Source organism: Arachis stenosperma, chromosome 6 (assembly GCF_014773155.1).
Source record: "Arachis stenosperma cultivar V10309 chromosome 6, arast.V10309.gnm1.PFL2, whole genome shotgun sequence".
Classification (NCBI taxonomy): domain Eukaryota; kingdom Viridiplantae; phylum Streptophyta; class Magnoliopsida; order Fabales; family Fabaceae; genus Arachis; species Arachis stenosperma.
This window is the reverse complement of record NC_080382.1, coordinates 54,350,619-54,360,057: the sequence shown is the minus strand read 5'-3', so window position 1 is coordinate 54,360,057 and position 9,439 is coordinate 54,350,619. Positions and strand designations below refer to the sequence as shown.

At 41.0% G+C, this 9,439-nt stretch overlaps 1 non-coding gene across 1 annotated transcript; it reads left to right on the top strand.

The window, feature by feature from the left end:
- The first annotated feature begins 6,183 nt into the window (after nt 1-6,183).
- On the top strand, nt 6,184-6,291 carry LOC130938080 (small nucleolar RNA R71). Its single transcript, XR_009069261.1, has one exon. It is a non-coding gene; the product is annotated as a small nucleolar RNA R71 (small nucleolar RNA).
- Nucleotides 6,292-9,439: the final 3,148 nt, after the last annotated feature.

Here is a 9,439-nt window from a genome sequence, read left to right as displayed (position 1 = left end):
AAAGGGACACCAGACTGGCGTTAAACGCCAGGAAAGGGCAAGAAGCTGGCGTTAAACGCCAGAAAGGGGCACCAGCCCGGCGTTTAACGCCAGAATTGGCACAGAGAGCATTTTTGCTCGCCACTTGGTGCAGGGATGACTTTTCCTTGACACCTTAGGATTTGTGGACCCCACAGGATCCCCACCTACCCCACCACCCTCTCTCTCCTTCTTCACCCATTCACCACTCACATCCATTCTTCATAAAACCCCACCTACCTCACCATTCAAATTCAAACCACTTTTCCCCCTAAACCCACCCTCCCATAGCCGAACCCTACCCCTCTCTCCACCCCTATATAAACCCATCTTCACTCCTTCATTTTCACACAACCTAAACACTACTTCTCCCCCTTTGGCCGAACCACAAAGCCATCTCCATCTCCTCTATTTCTTCTTCTTCTACTCTCTTCTTTCTTCTTTTGCTCAAGGACGAGCAAACCTTTTAAGTTTGGTGTGGTAAAAGCATTACTTTTTGTTTTTCCATAACCATTTATGGCATCCAAGGCCGGAGAAACCTCTAGAAAGAGGAAAGGCAAGGCAAAAGCTTCCACCTCCGAGTCATGGGAGATGGAGAGATTCATCTCAAGGGTGCATCAAGACCACTTCTATGAAGTTGTGGCCTTGAAGAAGGTGATCCCCGAGGTCCCTTTCAAACTCAAAAAGAGTGAATATCCGGAGATCCGACATGAGATCCGAAGAAGAGGTTGGGAAGTTCTTACCAACCCCATTCAACAAGTAGGAATCTTAATGGTTCAAGAGTTCTATGCCAATAAATGGATCACCAAGAACCACAATCAAAGTGTGAACCCGGACCCAAAGAATTGGCTTACAATGGTTCAGGGGAAATGCTTAGATTTTAGTCCAGAAAATGTAAGGTTGGCATTCAACTTGCCCATGATGCAAGGAGATGAACACCCTTACACTAGAAGGGTGAACTTTGATCAAAGGTTGGACCAAGTCCTCATAGACATTTGTGAAGAGGGCGCTCAATGGAAGAGAGATTCAAGAGGAAAGCCGGTTCAACTGAGAAGGCATGACCTCAAGCCCATGGCTAGGGGATGGTTGGAGTTTATCCAATGCTCAATCATTCCCACTAGCAACCGGTCCGAAGTTACTATAGACCGGGCTATCATGATTCTTAGGATCATGATTGGAGAGGAAGTAGAAGTTCATGAGGTTATAGCCCAAGAACTTTATAAGGTGGCGGACAAGTCCTCTACCTTGGCAAGGTTAGCCTTTCCTCATCTCATTTGTCACCTCTGTTATTCAGTTGGAGTTGACATAGAGGGAGACATCCTCTTTGATGAGGACAAGCCCATCACTAAGAAAAGGATGGAGCAAACAAGAGATCCCACTCATCATGAAATCCCTGAAATGCCTCAAGGGATGCACTTTCCTCCACAAAACTAGTGGGAGCAAATCAACACCACCCTTGGAGAATTGAGTTCCAACATGGGACAACTAAGGGTGGAGCACCAAGAACATTCCATCCTCCTCCATGAAATTAGAGAAGATCAAAGAATCATGAGAGAGGAGCAACAATGCTAAAAAGCGTATAAATTATCCGCTCATCACAACGCCAAACTTAAATTGTTGCTTGTCCCCAAGCAACTGAAAATCAAATAAGATAAAAAGAAGAGAATATGCAATGAATTCCAAAAACATCTATGAAGATCAGTATTAATTAGATGAGCGGGGCTTTTAGCTTTTTACCTCTGAACAGTTTTGGCATCTCACTCTATCCTTTGAAATTCAGAATGATTGGCTTCTATAGGAACTCAGAATCCAGATAGTGTTATTGATTCTCCTAGTTAAGTATGATGATTCTTGAACACAGCTACTTTGTGAGTCTTGGCCGTGGCCCAAAGCACTCTGTCTTCCAGTATTACCACCGGATACATACATGCCACAGACACATAACTGGGTGAACCTTTTTCAGATTATGACTCAGCTTTGCTAGAGTCCCCAATTAGAGGTGTCCAGGGTTCTTAAGCACACTCTTTTTGCCTTGGATCACGAGTTTATTATTTTCTTTTTCTTTTTCTTTTCGTTTTTTTTGAATATTTACAGCTTTTTCTTGCTTCAAGAATCATTTTTATGATTTTTCAGATCCTCAGTAACATGTCTCCTTTTTCATCATTCTTTCAAGAGCCAACATTCTTGAACAACAAATTCAAAAGACATATGCACTGTTTAAGCGTACATTTAGAAGTCAAAGTATTGCCACCACATCAAAATAATTAATCTGTTATAAAATTCAAAATTCATGCAATTCTTCTCTTTTTCAATTAAGAACATTTTTCATTTAAGAAAGGTGATGGATTCATAGGACTTTCATAACTTTAAGGCATAGACACTACGACACTAATGATCATAAGACACAAACATAGATAAACATAAGCATGATTTTTCGAAAAAACAGAAAAATAAAGAACAAGGAGATTAAAGAACGGGTCCACTTTAGTGATGGCGACTTGTTCTTCCTCTTGAAGATCTTATCGAGTGCTTGAGCTCCTCAATGTCTCTTTCTTGCCTTTGTTGATCCTCTCTCATGATTCTTTGATCTTCTCTAATTTCATGGAGGAGAATGGAATGTTCTTGGTGCTCCACCCTTAGTTGTCCCATGTTGGAACTCAATTCTCCTAAGGAGGTGTTGATTTCCTCCCAGTAGTTTTGTGGAGGAAAGTGCATCCCTTGAGGCATCTCAGGGATTTCATGATGAGTGGGATCTCTTGTTTGCTCCATCCTTTTCTTAGTGATGGGCTTGTCCTCATCAATGAGGATGTCTCCCTCTATGTCAATTCCAGCTGAATAACAGAGGTGACAAATAAGATGAGGAAAGGCTAACCTTGCCAAGGTAGAGGACTTATCCGCCACCTTATAAAGTTCTTGGGCTATAACCTCATGAACTTCTACTTCCTCTCCAATCATGATCCTAAGAATCATGATAGCCCGGTCTATAGTAACTTCGGACCGGTTGCTAGTGGGAATGATTGAGCATTGGATAAACTCCAACCATCCCCTAGCCATGGGCTTGAGGTCATGCCTTCTCAGTTGAACCGGCTTTCCTCTTGAATCTCTCTTCCATTGAGCGCCCTCTTCACAAATGTCTATGAGGACTTGGTCCAACCTTTGATCAAAGTTCACCCTTCTAGTGTAAGGGTGTTCATCTCCTTGCATCATGGGCAAGTTGAATGCCAACCTTACATTTTCTGGACTAAAATCTAAGCATTTCCCCTGAACCATTGTAAGCCAATTCTTTGGGTCCGGGTTCACACTTTGATTGTGGTTCTTGGTGATCCATTTATTGGCATAGAACTCTTGAACCATTAAGATTCCTACTTGTTGAATGGGGTTGGTAAGAACTTCCCAACCTCTTCTTCGGATCTCATGTCGGATCTCCGGATATTCACTCTTTTTGAGTTTGAAAGGGACCTCGGGGATCACCTTCTTCATGGCCACAACTTCATAGAAGTGGTCTTGATGCACCCTTGAGATGAATCTCTCCATCTCCCATGACTCGGAGGTGGAAGCTTTTGCCTTCCCTTTCCTCTTTCTAGAGGTTTCTCTGGCCTTAGGTTCCATAAATGGTTATTGAAAAACAAAAAGCAATGCTTTTACCACACCAAACTTAGAAGGTTTGCTCGTCCTCGAGCAAAAGAAGAAAGAAGAGAGTGGAAGAAGAAGAAAATAGAGGAGATGGAGGGGGCTTTGTGGTTCGGCCAAGTGGGAGAAGTAGTGTTTAGGTTGTGTGAAAATGAGGTGGTGAAGATGGGTTTATATAGGGGTGGAGAGAGAGGTAGGGTTCGGTCATGTATGGGTGGGTTTGGGAGGGAAAGTGGTTTGAATTTGAATGGTAAGGTAGGTGGGGTTTTATGAAGGATGGATGTGAGTGGTGAAGAGAATGGTAGGATTTGATAGGTGAGGGGTTTTTGGAGAAGAGGTGTTGAGGTGATTGGTGAATGGGTGAAGAAGAGAGAGAGTGGTGGGGTAGGTGGGGATCCTGTGGGGTCCACGGATCCTGAGATGTCAAGGATAATTCATCCCTGCACCAAGTGGCGAGCAAAATTGCTCTTTCTGCCAATCCTGGCATTAAACGCCGGGTTGGTGCCCATTTCTGGCATTTAACGCCAGCTTGATGCCCATTCCTGGCGTAAAACGCCAGCCTGGTGCCCCTTTCTGGCGTTAAACGCCCAGAATGGTGCCAGACTGGGCGTTAAACGCCCATTTGCTGCCCTTACTGGCGTTTAAACGCCAGCAAGGTTTTCCTCCAGGGTGTGCTGTTTTTCTTTCTCTTTTTTTCATTCTGTTTTTGCTTTTTCAATTGATTTTGTGACTTCCCATGATCATCAACCTACAGAAAACATAAAATAACAAAGGAAAATAGATAAATATAACATTGGGTTGCCTCCCAACAAGCGCTTCTTTAATGTCAGTAGCTTGACAGTGGGCTCTCATGGAGCCTCACAGATATTCAGAGCAATGTTGGAACCTCCCAACACCAAACTTAGAGTTTGAATGTGGGGGTTCAACACCAAACATAGAATTTGGTTGTGGCCTCCCAACACCAAACTTAGAGTTTGACTGTGGGGGCTCTATTTGGCTTTGTTTTGAGAGAAGCTCTTCATGCTTCCTCTCCATGAGTACAGAAGGATATCCTTGAGCCTTAAACACAAAGGATTCTTCATTCACTTGAATGATCAATTCTCCTCTGTCCACATCAATCACAGCCTTTGCTGTGGCTAGGAAGGGTCTGCCAAGGATGATGGATTCATCCATGCATTTCCCAGTCTCTAGGACTATGAAATTAGTAGGGATGTAACAGTCTTCAACCTTCACCAAAACATCCTCTACAAGACCATAAGCTTGTTTTCTGGAATTGTCTGCCATCTCTAGTGAGATTCTTGCAGCTTGTACCTCAAAGATCCTAGCTTCTCCATTACAGAGAGAGGCATGAGGTTTATGCTTGACCCTAAGTCACACAGAGCCTTCTTAAAGGTCATGGTGCCTGTGGTACAAGGTACTGAGAACTTCCCAGGATCCTGTCTCTTTTGAGGTAATCTCTGCCCAGTCAAGTCATCTAGTTCTTTGGTGAGCAAAGGAGGTTCATCCTCCCAAGTCTCATTACTAAATAACTTGTCATTTAGCTTCATGATTGCTCCAAGGTATTTAGCAACTTCCTCTTCAGTGACATCTTCATCCTCTTCAGAGGAAGAATACTCATCAGAGCTCATGAATGGCAGAAGTAAATCCAATGGAATCTCTATGGTCTCAGTGTGAGCCTCAGATTCCCATGGTTCCTCATTAGGGAACTCATTGGAGGCCAGTGGACGTCCATTGAGGTCTTCCTCAGTGGCGCTCACTGCCTCTTCCTCCTCTCCAAATTCGGCCATGTTAATGGCCTTACACTCTCCTTTTGGATTCTCTTCTGTATTGCTTGGAAGAGTACTAGGAGGGAGTTCAGTAACTTTCTTACTCAGTTGACCCACTTGTGCCTCCAAGTTTCTAATGGAGGACCTTGTTTCAGTCATGAAACTTTGATTAGATCAGAGACCATGGTTGCTAAGTCAGAGTGGCTCTGCTTAGAATTCTCTGTCTGTTGCTGAGAAGATGATGGAAAAGGCTTGCCATTGCTAAACATGTGTCTTCCACTATTATTGTTGTTAAAACCTTGTTGAGGTCTCTGTTGATCTTCCATGATAGATTTGGATGATTTCTCCATGAAGGATTATAGGTGTTTCCATAGGGTTCTCCCATGTAATTCACCTCTTCCATTGAAGGGTTCTCAGGATCATAAGCTTCTTCTTCAGATGAAGCGTCCTTAGTACTGCCTGGTGCAGCTTGCATTCCAGACAGACTTTGAGAAATCATATTAATTTGCTGAGTCAATATTTTGTTCTGAGCCAGTATGGCATTTAAAGTATCAATCTCAAGAACTCCTTTCTTCTGATTCGTCCCATTGTTCACAGGATTCCTTTCAGAAGTGTACATGAATTGGTTATTTGTAACCATTTCAATGAGTTCTTGAGCTTCTGCAGGCGTCTTCTTCAGATGAAGAGATCCTCCAGCAGAGCTGTCCAATGACATCTTGGATAGTTCAGACAGACCATCATAGAAGATACCTATGATGCTCCATTCAGAAAGCATGTCAGAGGGACACTTTTTGATCAATTGTTTGTATCTTTCCCAAGCTTCATAGAGGGATTCACCTTCCTTCAGTTTGAAAGTTTGGACTTCCACTCTAAGCTTACTCAATTTTTGAGGTGGAAAGAACTTTGCCAAGAAGGCATTGACTAGCTTTTCCCAAGAGTTCAAGCTTTCGTTAGGTTGTGAGGCCAACCATATCCTAGCTCTGTCTCTTACAGCAAAAGGGAATAGCATAAGTCTGTAGATCTCAGGGTCAACCCCATTGGTCTTGACAGTGTCACAGATTTGCAAGAATTCAGCTAAAAACTGATGAGGATCTTCCAATGAAAGTCCATGGAACTTGCAATTCTGTTGCATTAGAGAAACTAATTGAGGCTTAAGCTCAAATTTGTTTGCTCCAATGGCAGGGATAGAGATGCTTCTCCCATAGAAGTCGGGAGTAGGTGCAGTAAAGTCACCCAGCACCTTCCTTGCATTGTTGGCATTGTTGTTATTTTCGTTTGCCATGTCTTCTTCTTTGAAGATTTCTGTTAGATCCTCTATAGAGAGTTGTGCTTTAGCTTCTCTTAGCCTTCGCTTCAAGGTCCTTTCAGGTTCAGGGTCAGCCTCAACAAGAATGCTTTTGTCTTTACTCCTGCTCATATGAAAGAGAAGAGAACAAGAAAATATGGAATCCTCTATGTCACAGTATAGAGATTCCTTAAGGTGTCAAAGGAAAAGAAAAATAGAAGGAAGAGGTAGAAGAATTCGAACTTATCAAGAAAGATGGAGTTCGAATTGTGCATTGAGGAGGAGTGTTAGTCCATAAATAGAAGGATGTGAGAAGAGGGGAAGAAATTTTCGAAAATAAATTAAAAAGATTTTAAAAGCATTTTGAAAAATTGATTGATGATTTTCTAAAACTAAGAGTGGGAAAGAAATAAAGTGATTTTGAAATTAGAAATCAAAAAGATATGATTGAAAACTATTTTGAAAAAGATGTGATTAAAAAGATATGATTGAAAAGTTATGGTTTGAAAAATAATTTAAAAAGATTTGATTTTAAAAATTAATGACCTGCCTAACAAGAAAGATATGATTCAAACATTAAACCTTTCTCAACAGAAAAGGCAACATACTTGAAATGTTGAATCAAATCATTAATTGTTAGCAAGTATCATTGAAGATGGAAAGAAATTGATTTTGAAAATATATGATTGAAAATATATGATTTGAAAAAGATTTGATTTTGAAAAATTTTGAAAACTTGAAAAATATTTGAATTGAAAACAAAATCTTCCCTCTTGTGCCATCCTGGCGTTAAACGCCCAGAATGGTATCCATTCTGGCGTTTAACGCCCAAAACACTACCCTTTTGGGCGTTAAACTCCCAGCCAGGCACCCTGGCTGGCGTTTAAACGCAAGTTTTCCTTCCTCACTGAGCGTTTTGAACGCCTAGCTTTTTCTGTGTAATTCTTCTGCTGTATGTTCTGAATCTTCAATTCTCTGTATTATTGACTTAAAAAGACACAAAGAAAAATTCTTTTGAATTTTTTTTTAATGATGAGGAATAATCAAAATGCAACTAAAATCAAATAAACAAAGCATGAAAGACACCAAACTTAGAAGTTTGTATACTACTGACACTAACAAAATGAGAATGCATATGAGAAACAACAAAACACTCAAGACAAGAGAATTTAAAGATCAGAACAAGAAAATCATCAAGAACAACTTGAAGATCAATTAAGACACATGAATGAATTCGAAAAATGCAAGAAGAAAAGAAACATGCAATTGACACCAAACTTAAAATGAGACACTAGACTCAACAAGAAACAAAAATATTTTTGGTTTTAATATTTTATAATTTTTTTGGATTTTTTTGAAAATTGAGTGAAAATAAGGATATCAAAATTCTTAACGAGAATTCCAGGAATCATGCAATGTTAGTCTAAAGCTTCAGTCTAAAGAAATTAGACATGGCTAGCCAAGCTTCAGCAGGACATTGCATTCAAGAGCTAAATTGATGAGAATCAATCAGCTTTGGTGATGATGAAAACATCACCTTGAAACACTAGAATTCATTCTTAAAAATTCTGAAGAAAAATACCTAATCTAAGCAACAAGATGAGCCGCCAGTTGTCCAAACTCAAACAATCCCCGGCAACGGCGCTAAAAACTTGGTGCATGAAATTGTGATCATCAATGGCGCCATCAACATGGTACGCTCAATTGCAATCTCAACTCTTTATCACAACTTCGCACAACTAACCAGCAAGTGCACTGGGTCGTCCAAGTAATAAACCTTACGCGAGTAAGGGTCGATCCCACGGAGATTGTTGGTATGAAGCAAGCTATGGTCATCTTGTAAATCTCAGTCAGGCAGATTCAAATGGTTATGGATGATTTAAGAATAAAGCATAAAATAAAGATAGAGATACTTATGTAATTCATTGGTGAGAATTTCAGATAAGCGTATGGAGATGCTTTGTCCCTTCCGTCTCTCTGCTTTCCTACTGTCTTCATCCAATCCTTCTTACTCCTTTCCATGGCAAGCTGTATGTTGGGCATCACCGTTGTCAGTGGCTACAGTCCCGTCCTCTCAGTGAAAATGTTCAACGCGCTCTGTCACAGCACGGCTAATCATCTGTCGGTTCTCAATCAGGTTGGAATAGAATCCATTGATTCTTTTGCGTCTGTCACTAACGCCCAGCCTTCAGGAGTTTGAAGCTCGTCACAGTCATTCAATCCTTGAATCCTATTCAGAATACCACAGACAAGGTTTAGACCTTCCGGATTCTCTTGAATGCCGCCATCAATTCTAGCTTATACCACGAAGATTCTGATTAAGGAATCCAAGAGATATCCACTCAATCTAAGGTAGAACGGAGGTGGTTGTCAGGCACACGTTCATAGGTGAAAATGATGATGAGTGTCACGGATCATCACATTCATCATGTTTAGGAACAAGTGATATCTTAGAACAAGAACAAGCTGAATTGAATAGAAGAATAATAGTAATTGCATTAATACTCGAGGTACAGCAGAGCTCCACACCTTAATCTATGGTGTGTAGAAACTCCACCGTTGAAAATACATAAGAACAAGGTTCAGGCATGGCCGTGAGGCCAGCCCCCAAAACGTGATCAAAAGATTCAAAGATCTAAAGATGAAAATATAATAGTGAAAGGTCCTATTTGTAGAGAACTAGTAGCTTAGGGTTTACAAAGATGAGTAAATGACATAAAAATCCACTTCCGGGCCCACT